The sequence below is a fragment of the Lepeophtheirus salmonis genome, chromosome 6 (assembly GCF_016086655.4).
Source record: "Lepeophtheirus salmonis chromosome 6, UVic_Lsal_1.4, whole genome shotgun sequence".
Classification (NCBI taxonomy): domain Eukaryota; kingdom Metazoa; phylum Arthropoda; class Copepoda; order Siphonostomatoida; family Caligidae; genus Lepeophtheirus; species Lepeophtheirus salmonis.
The window spans coordinates 5,904,469-5,914,997 of record NC_052136.2 but is presented as its reverse complement, the minus strand read 5'-3'; the positions used below and the strand labels follow the sequence as shown (position 1 = coordinate 5,914,997).

General features: G+C 30.2%; 1 long non-coding RNA gene across 1 annotated transcript; it reads left to right on the top strand.

The window, feature by feature from the left end:
* The first annotated feature begins 657 nt into the window (after nucleotides 1–657).
* Nucleotides 658–1,109, top strand: LOC121119571 (uncharacterized). Its single transcript, XR_005864790.2, has 2 exons — nucleotides 658–797; nucleotides 938–1,109. It is a non-coding gene; the product is annotated as an uncharacterized lncRNA (long non-coding RNA).
* The last annotated feature ends 9,420 nt before the right edge of the window (nucleotides 1,110–10,529 follow it).

Here is a 10,529-nt window from a genome sequence, read left to right as displayed (position 1 = left end):
AAGGGTTTTAATTCAATATCATAGGTATCACTCCCACCTTCTGATTTTATTTTTACAAAATTGACATCAGTCTCTATAGGGCTCAACAGTGATGAAAAGGATAGGAATCACTGCTTTAGTTCATGAAATAGAGCTACTATGGGAGGAAAATCGAAATAATAACAGCTTCTTCATTCCCTTCCTTATTAGTTAAGATTTGACAGCATACCAGTTGACATGATGTTTCTCAGCGTTACCATATTTGGAAAATATGACTACTTTTTTTTTTTAACATTCTTCCTATTTTGAAAATTCTAACGCATCATCGAGCAGGAATTATAACCTTGACAATTGAAAGAAAGGTTGGTAGAAAAAAAGGGGTTCGCTGTCATAACACTTACATTTTCCGTGCACAAATGCTATTTTAAATGTAGATAGTGCCCCACTTTATAGCAGTAACTCATTTTCTCCCCCCCCATCAGTAGCTGATATTAAAAAGTGTCTCACTCACTCTCGCCTTCTCCTTGGACTATTTCTTTCATTTCAAACTACTCAACTCTACTATTGGCGCATTAGAGAAAATGGTTAAATCACTTTTTTGTACTCTAATCATAAAAAGCGACATCTTACGTTGTGAAAAAAAATTATCAGTAAGAGTCGCCTTTCTCAATTTTGTTTCAAAGCTTAACCAATTCAAAAATAATATCATCGACATCGTCGTAACAACACACGTCCACGTCCGGAATTGAATAATATGTATCTGCCATATAGAGATGGAAAATATTGGACTCGAAGGAATACAAGTCTACGCATATTAGGTAAGTATTGAAAAAGTATGCAGATAGATATAATAGGATAATACATTAGGAATCCATGAGTCATAATAGTTAGTGAGGGATGTCTGCATTCCATGTTAGTAGAATATACAATCATTAAAATAATAATCTTTCTTTTCAAGGATCGTAAAATGCATACAGGCAAAAATGAAGAAAGAAAGAGAGATAGATAGAAAAAAAACGAAGCAAATAAAATGTGTGTACACATATAACTATGATACCTCTAGTGTTTAACTTTACAAATGTAAATATAGAGTATATGAATATTGTATACATATGTTGTACACGGGGAAATGACTTTTGACTTTTTTATAATTAATTCCCTTTACCCTCAGTTCATGTATTTTTACCTACAAATGATATGCGTGAACTTTATTTTATACCAGTAACAAAAAAGTTCACGCATACTTCATTTTAAAGGTTATTCCTAAGAATATACACATATTTATACAATATAGTGTTGTTGCGTATACCGTGATACTGAAACAATTCCAACGGAGATGTACTATACAGATATTGAAACTGGTAGTTTTTGCATCTCCACTACATCATCAAAAAATTGAGCTAACCTCTAAAACACGACATTAACTCAATAACACAAAAATATACTTTGTATTTTGTTGTCAAGCGTCAATATTTATGTTTTTCCCATCTTAATCAGTGTTCTGAACAACATTGATTAGTTAAATATTATTTTTAAGCTTCAAACAATTCCAAACAGTCATTTAATAAAAACGAGTGGTCCATTAAAATCTGAACACTTACTAATTCAATAATTATTTAAGGTTGAGTGATTGAAATCCATTCATATTTCGATACATTAAAGCATACACAATTAGTTATAGAACAAAACAAACCTGAACACTCTAGAATGCAGTACTAGTCGACGAATTTTCATTCGCACACTCCAAGCAGTTGGGCGTTTCCAGGTTAGCAAGTCCGAAACGTTGGTAAGGAAGAAGGACTATTTCAAAAAGGCCATCCGAAGAAGTTAAAGAAACCAGCCCGGATCAATCCTCTCAAGTTCGTGAGGGTCCATGCAAGAGATATCGGGGTTTCACACTCAGGAGCTATCAAAAAAGTGGATGGAAAGAGCATTGGTAGGCTGGAGAGGCCACTTTTGAGAATGAAAGAATGTTGAATTTCTATTAATTAATTCATTTTATCTTGATGAAGTTTAAAATTCAATGTGTTCATATTTTAATGGGCCACTCGGTAGTTCCATAGTTAGGAAAAATTGGTTAACTACCAACTGATTTTGGGCCTTTTTCATTGTTTTTGGGGTTTTAAGGAACAGTTGCATGATACAATAAAGGTACGCCCTATATAAGTGTTGTGTGGAGGACTTCCGGATCCAATCTAATTCAGTCCCATAATAGAATAAATTATTGAACTAAGTAAAAATAAAATATGTTCCGTTTTATATTCCATTATAATTAAAACATTAATATTTATAGAGTTACTGATAGAGTTGTGTCGACCCTTATTTATTCGGTCCAGTTCAGTCATACGACCGGTCTTAAGGACTGCCAGTCTCTTTACTATCGCTTCTCGGAATTTTACTTAAAAATGTTGATGCTTTATTAAGGCAATGAAGATATATGAGATATGTATTATTCTTTACACATATCAAAAAAATTATAAAAAACAATTATAAATATAATTCTACGGACGCCCATGAACATTGCAAAGAGTCACTAAGAAACCTAACAATGTGGAATTTCAAACTGCGCTGCACAGATACTCTGACCAGATTGTACTGTATATATGCCTTACTTATCTTGATGTATGGATCCAAAGTGTGGAAACCAGCACAATTTTACCTAATCAATGCATTTGAGAAAGTTCAGAGGAGATTTGTTAAATTAATATACAATGAGGACTCCTACGAAGAGAGTCTCAGATAGGTTGGCCTACAGTCCAGTATAGTCCCATTCAGCCAAATCCCAATTGTCGGTCCTTAAAGAAGGTAAAATCGATCCCTCGTCACCCCAATAATGTGTTTTCCTTTTTTAAGGGCTCTGTTATATAATAAAATGTGTCTCAATACATATACCATATACCTTATTTCGATTAATAAACCAATGAATTTTTTAGAACAAAAATCAAGAACCGTCGGTTAACGACCAGTCCAAGAACTGACAGTCCTAATGAACGGTTTCCAGTCAACAGTACCGATCCTAAGACTGGAATAATAATGACTGACATAAAACTACTCTCCTTCCACTCTAAACAAAAATGTTTTTTTATTTAAAAAAGCAAGACTAAAATTTTTATTTCATAAGGTAAAGTCTTTTCTGAGCAAGCCTCCACCCACAACAAAATCTTGAAAACACCCCTGTAAGTGCGTGTCATTCCTTATTAATGACATTTTGAAATATATATTTTTGGTAAAAAAGTTTTGAAAAGTACCAGAATACCCATATTTTTGATCCGGAACGACTACAAAAATATCAGTATCGTCGCATCACTAACACAACTTTTATAAATATTTAATTTGGCAGTTTCATAAGAAAGTACACACTGTTGTAATATTGGCTGAGGTCTAACCCCCGTAGGCCCCACCACATATATATAAATGTTTTATAGATATATAAATATTACTACTATGTATTAGAGGAATTTTTGTCAATAGGTGGTCTGTGACCCAAAAGTAGGTCATGGATACCTTATAGTTAGATTGTAGATAGTTGATTTAGAATGTAAATATCTTATTATCCCCTTGTGCTAAACATTTCAAGGTGTTGAATCCATACACTATTTGTATGGATTCAGTCGTAAAAAGGATAGCTCATCTCTAGAATTCATTACACCCGATGACTGCATGAATTGGGATTCTTGAAGGGTCTAACGATTTAGATGTTATTCTGTCTTCATGTAATTCATAAATTTGTATTAAAATAATTATATTTTATTTGTCAACCTGAATAAATAGTTTTATATGGAGGATTTACAGTACTTTGGATAAGGATAATGCAATAATGCACTTGGATTTGGATGATCAATATATTAATGGTGCTATAATTGACCTTTTTAATATAAATTACTAAAATATAAGTATTCTGTGGTCTATTAAGAAGTTTAAATCCCTGGAGATATTTTACTCATAAATACATATTAACTAATTAATTTGAATAAATTAAATGATACTATCAATTCGTTATTTGAATGACCAATATTCTAATTAAATAATGAAATTTGGAGACAAGGCAATTACAACTTGTACCATTTGATTATCCTGGTTGCAACTTGTACAGAACAGATGTACAAAATTAAATAAAAAGCTTATCACATAAAATTAAAATCCTGTCATGCCTGATGTTTTTTATTCAAATCACTTAAAAATTCAATTTTATTTCAATTTGATATACAACTCATTCAACAATGACTCAGGAATATGATATTGTAAAATAATCATTACCCTAATTGCACACACTGCTTACGTACAGACATAAGTTCTTCTTCAATGCCAAATACCTGTGTAGCCTGTTGAGTAAATACAATACATATGTAAGCAGTAGTACTAGGGCAAATTATAATATAATATTAAAATATATTACATTATAGAATAGGCTTATTTTTAACCTAATTTCATTACTTTAATAGCTTTATATTATACATATAACTTACTGGGTGTCACATAGAAATTAGAACACATTTGAATTAAAGTTTCACTAAAAAATACGTAGAAGAGCTACCTACAGCTTTATTTCAATGTTCTTCACACACTACTAGAAAACAATTACTTCTCATTGAAGTCGCCCTTGTCAACAATGATGGCTTTCAGGCAGTGTCTAAAGACAGCACAACTGTTGCAGATAGGCAGGGTGTCCGCAGGGGTGGGCTGGAGCCCCCCTTTCCAATTAAGAATGTTTTGCTTTTCAAAAGAAAATATAATATTTGAAATTAAATTTAATTTTTTAGATTTTTTTGGGAACAAATTTAATTTTTAGTAAAAAACTGATTTTTGGAATGTTTTACCAAAAATTTAATTTTTGAATTTCTTTCAGAAAATTTGAGTTATTAAATTTTGTTTCTCTATTTTTTGTTTTTTTGTGAGCACCTATAGATTTTTGAAAAAGTTTTCTTAAAAAAATAATTTCTTGGGATTAGCTACTGATTTTTTATTTCTTTTGGAGAACATTCATGTACTTTTGAAATTTTTTTATATACCACTGTGGATTTTTCTAAATGTTTTCCGAAATATCTGAATTTTTAGATTTCTTGTCAAAGGAATTCTAAAACCCAAGCCCCCCCAAAAAAAAAAAAAAAAAAAAATATATATATATATATATAATCCTGTGGAGACCCTTGATAGTCTCCTTGCTCATAGCCTCCCAATGTTCGTTGACAGAGGCCTTTTGGGTGTTTATGTTCGGAATACAGATAGTGTATGGTCAAAGAGCTCTTTATTCTCACTGCTGGTAAGTCGGTGTTCCTAGACACCTTGAACTGATCAGAAATTTGTGTTGGAGTTATTCCTGTCCAGAGAAGTGTAGAGATCTTGATTGAAATGTCTCTTTGTGAACTCATTTTAATCGCGAGAATGACATACGATGCATGAAAACAAAGGAAAATTCATAAATTTTCTGAATCAATTTTAAGCTTTGGAATTAATTCACACAATCTTGTGTTATAAGAGTTAACAGGAGTGTCCTAATTTCCATGCAAACCCCGGTATTGAAGCTATGTAAACTGTTGAAACATATTTACAAGAAATATTTATATTAGACAATAACACAAACAAAAAGAAAGGCGAAAAGTTATTCTTTACAACTTTTATAAGCAGATTGTGTTCGTCTTATGATTAGAGTTGCAAATCGTAAGGATTTTCGGAGTGTAAAAAAGAAATTAAAAATGTAAACCTGACAATTTGAAGAATCTTCACGACTACCTTTTTTGAAATGTAGTTTATTTTCCTTTCAGCTGTTTACATTAATGTTTATAAGTTGACTCTTGAATGATTTAAAGCAGCTGACTCTACGTATTAAAAAGCGTTGATTGGCTAAAGCTAAAAAAATACAGTATAATTTGTTGTCAACTGTGGATGTTCTTTTACTCCTTAAAATTAGTGTTGAGTTAATCCTTATTTATTCGGTCCAGTCCAGTATTAGGGTCAGTCCTATGAGTTCTTGAGACTGGTCCTTTGAACTGTTGGTACTAGAACAGATTGAAAAAAAAAAAAAAAAAAAATAAGTTGAGTGACATCATCAAGGATCAAACTTTTTAAGTTTTAGGTCTAAAGTGGACCGGACCGATACTTAACTAGACAGCTCCTAGATAAGGATAGAAACAACAATATTTATAATTGTTCTGAACGTTGATAGATTAAATAGAATTAGCTCTTTTTTATCAGGCAGCTGATGTTAAGATGGTTCTTAATTCAGTAGAGCCAGGATAATTATATTTAATTAGGAATTTTTAGGAAAAATTACACCATTCATCCAATGAAGGTTCAATTGTTACATTTCCTCATCACAATTCCTACTCTAAATTCATCATTTAAAATTATTCTTCCCATTTTGGGGTTGCAAATTGCACTTGTACACATCATAGATATGTTAATAACGCAAAATTTGTATGCATGTACATTGTATAGTGATTTTTAGGTGTATCTTACGCCAGCGTAAATACCTGTTCCATGAAATAACAATGCCACGAGCTTGCACGTCCTATTTAAAAAATAATAGAAAAGGGAGTATTTATGCTTATAGAGTTGCATTAAAATGCCCCCACCCCAAAAAATAAAAAAATCATTGTTTTTGAATAGCTATAGATTTTATAATTTTTTCTACAAAAAATTTTATATTTGAAATTTAATTTCAGAAATTTCCAAAAATTTCATTTTTTTTGTAAACAGCTCTGAATTTAAGATATTGTTTTCCAAAAAAAATTCATTTTTTGTACACAGGTCTGGATTTTTGATTTTCTTTTCTGTAAAATTTTATTAGTTGACAATAGTTATGAATTTTAGATATTTTTTTACAAAAATTTCATTTTTTTGTGAACAGCTCTGGGTTTTTGAATTTTTTTTCCGAATAATTTAGTAATTAAATTTTTTTCAAAAAATTTTATACTTGAAATTTAATTTCAGAAATTTCCAAAATTTCATTTTTTGTAAACAGCTATGGCTTTTAGAAATGTTTTTCCAAAAAGAAAATTTGTAAAAAAATTCTAAAAATCAACTACAGCGTCATATTAAAAAAGAAAAGAAACGATAAGTACATATGTGTGGCGATAATATAAAAGAAGGTTATAATTTTTTTAGATGAAACAGAGGAAAACGCAATAACAGTTCTTTGCTTCAATGAAAAACCGAGTAGGAAATTTTTTAATTGACAAATGGAATCTTAAAGGACTGAAAAACTGTCCAACAAGTGATTAATATGACTGAGGCAGTTTGTGAGGCGTGTTCTTAACCGGCTAATCATTTTCTTCTTTCGTTATTCTTGCAACGTGAATACTTATACACTCTTCTTTAAAAATAATTAGCATGTTATGACTCACGTATCAGTCAGTATCTTTTATGATCAGTTTTACCAAACTGCCAATTTTTATCAGGTTCAGTTAATCTTGTAAACCGCAGCTCCTAAGGACTTTATCACTTTTTTAAAGTAATATAACTCATTTTTATGTTATCGCCACACGTATATAAAATTTTAAATTATAATTGTGATTTTGGGATGAGGTTCAGCAACAAGCGTGTGTAGATAAAGCTTAGTTAGGACGCACTCTAGATACTAAAGTACTCCCTGACTTATCAGTTCATATTTAAAAAAATGGCAAGTACATATATTTATGGTTGTAAATACTAAGCATTCTTTAATATATTAGTTATTGTTTTTTTTTGTTTTCGGCGCTCTAAACAATATTTTTTAATTCCTCAAGCTGCTATTGTCACTCTTTAAATGAGAACAACACCAAAGTATTGAGCAACTAAGTGTGAGTGTCCTTAGGAAAAACGGAGAGTAACACTGAAGATTTATTGGGAAGCAATTTTCTTTATTAGTTCCATAAATTGTGTCTGTTCGTTGACGCCTAATTACTCCAGGGACTACCGCTAGTATATATAATACTTATATAAAGTTAAAAATTACACCATTAATATATCTATCTTCTAAGAAATATTATATATGAGGCATTACTTTAATCACAATTCCATGATATGATTCCATCATTTAAAATGATGGAATCATAATTTCTGGTTGCAACTTGTTCAAAATACCAACTAGTACATCATATGTACTTTTATAAAAGAATTCAAAAATTGCACCATAAATATAATATCGACTTTCTAGTACAGAGACAGGAGCGTCCGCAGGGTGTGAGCTGGAGGGGCTGGAGTCCCCCCAAAATTGAGAAATTTTTCTCTATACTAGAAAATTTAACATTTGAACTTTTTTTCAAAAATCTAATATTGCAAATTTAATTTAATTTTTTCAAAAAAAAATTCTAAAAATTTTATTTTATGTAAATAGCTATGGATTTTTGAAATTTTTATCCGAAAATGTTATATTTGAAATATTTTTCAAATTTTTCAAAAATTTATATATATATAGTCCCGTGGACGCCCAGAGAGATGCTAACCCGTATTTAGGAGCACCCCACTAATCATTCCCTCTTCCAGTAGTCTTTTTTTTAGCAAAATTGTCACAATATCATCAAAACGTGTAGAATACGGATAATACATACAACCATGGAATAATATTTGACGACATCTCGTATTTTCCGAGACTCTAATAGTTTCCAGATTGGCCCTTATTAAACAGTTTGTTCTTGAAAAATTAGATCTTGTTTTGTTTTTTTAAATTTGGCCTAAATAGAAATAAAATTGTATTTAATAGTTTTGTTTTATATAGCCATTTTTGGAAAAAATTTAACTTAATTGATTCTGAGGCCTATTAAAATATTTCAGAGAAAATGTGGCCCATTATATCAAAAGGTTGGACATTCTTCCTGTTCTAATCTAAAGAATATTCAACAATTACATTATTCTCATCACAATTCCTACTCAAAATTCTTCACCTCATTTATAGAATTACAAATTGTACAATCTACTTATATCACGTCGATATCTTTATTCTATCACAAAACCTATCATCCAAAAAGAAAGGGGGGAAGGTTCAAAATCATTTTGGTAGTAGGCCAATTCTTCCCAACTATGGAACAGCCTAAAATTAGGTAATTCAAATTCAACCAATCAACGTTCAGTACACAGATTAGGAGAAAAAAAATCAGAAATATGCAAAATATCAACATACACCTTATATTTTTGTGTTAGTGAGGTAACAAAGGCAGGGGCTGGACTAGAGGGATTGTAGTCCCCCCCCCCAAAAAAAAAAAATTAAGGGACTTTTGCTTTTTACTAGAAAAATAAATATAAAAAAAAATTCAAAAAATTGAATATTTGAAAATTCATTAAATTTTTCATTTAATTCATTTTTAATTATTTTCTTTTTCCAAATTTTTTCCCAAAAAATTTAATTTTTAATATAATTTTCGAAAAAATTTAATTTTCAGAGCCTTGGATTTTTTAAATTTTTCTCAAAAAAGATTTACGTTTGAAATTTTTTCCTAAAAATTTCATTTTTTTGAAAATAGCTATAGATTTTTGAATTTTTTTAGTGAATAACTGAAGATTTTTGAATTTTTTTAGTGAATAACTGAAGATTTTTGAATTTTTTTCCTCAAAATTTAATTTTTTGTGAACAGCTGTGGATTTCTTAAATATTTCAAAATATTAAATATTTTAACTTTTTTTTCAAAAAATTTTAGTTAAAAAAAAATCCAAATATTAATACAAATCCTCATATTATCCTGCGTACGCTCCTGTTAAACACAGTAATCACGAGAAGGCCATGAGTATTTATCGACCTATTAATGATGAGTCATCCATAGTCATTCAAATACCCTCCCCCCTCCTCTTGAATACCAATACCTTGATTATAATATTATGTAGCAGTCTTTCAAATTATAACCGGTACATAAAATACCAACTTGTACACAAAAATATATGGATATAATTACTGGTAAAAAGTTGTATGTCAAGTTTATCTATATTTAATTATAGCAAACAGTATGAGATATAACATATATATTTGCCAGAGAGCAAAGCAGCATCACGTGAATCTATTTTTACACTATACATATAGATAATTATTTTAGCTTGACTCAACATGTATTAAAGATAGATTATAATATGTAAGCAATAACTTAGTTGGAGATGATAAACAGTCGATCAGAAGAAGGATGAGGGTACTGCTTTTAATATTTTGATACTAGTAGTAGTATTAGAGATAGGGCAGGGCATGGAACCGGATCTGAAGTATACAGGTACAATACAAAGTAAACTTGTATTATCCGAAAAGATACAAATTCGAACCGGTTTTGAGAAATCGAAATTTTTACGGATCTTAAAATACTTTTACATAGGTTTGCTTAATCCTACTTAAAAATAGATATTATCTATGTATATGGAAGGTAGGTAGCATCTCTATTTATCTTGAATTATGCATGATTATATCTAAATAAACGGTTGCAAAGTATTCACAGCTCATTCTTTTCTCTCAGAAGAAACAGAAAAAAGACAAAAAATCAGTTGGTAGTGAGTCGATTCTTACTAACTATGGAACTATTATTTAATAATTGTTGAGAATTATTCAGAGCTTATAAGGAGATTATTCTAATGCAATCAGTGAACTTTCTGAACATCGA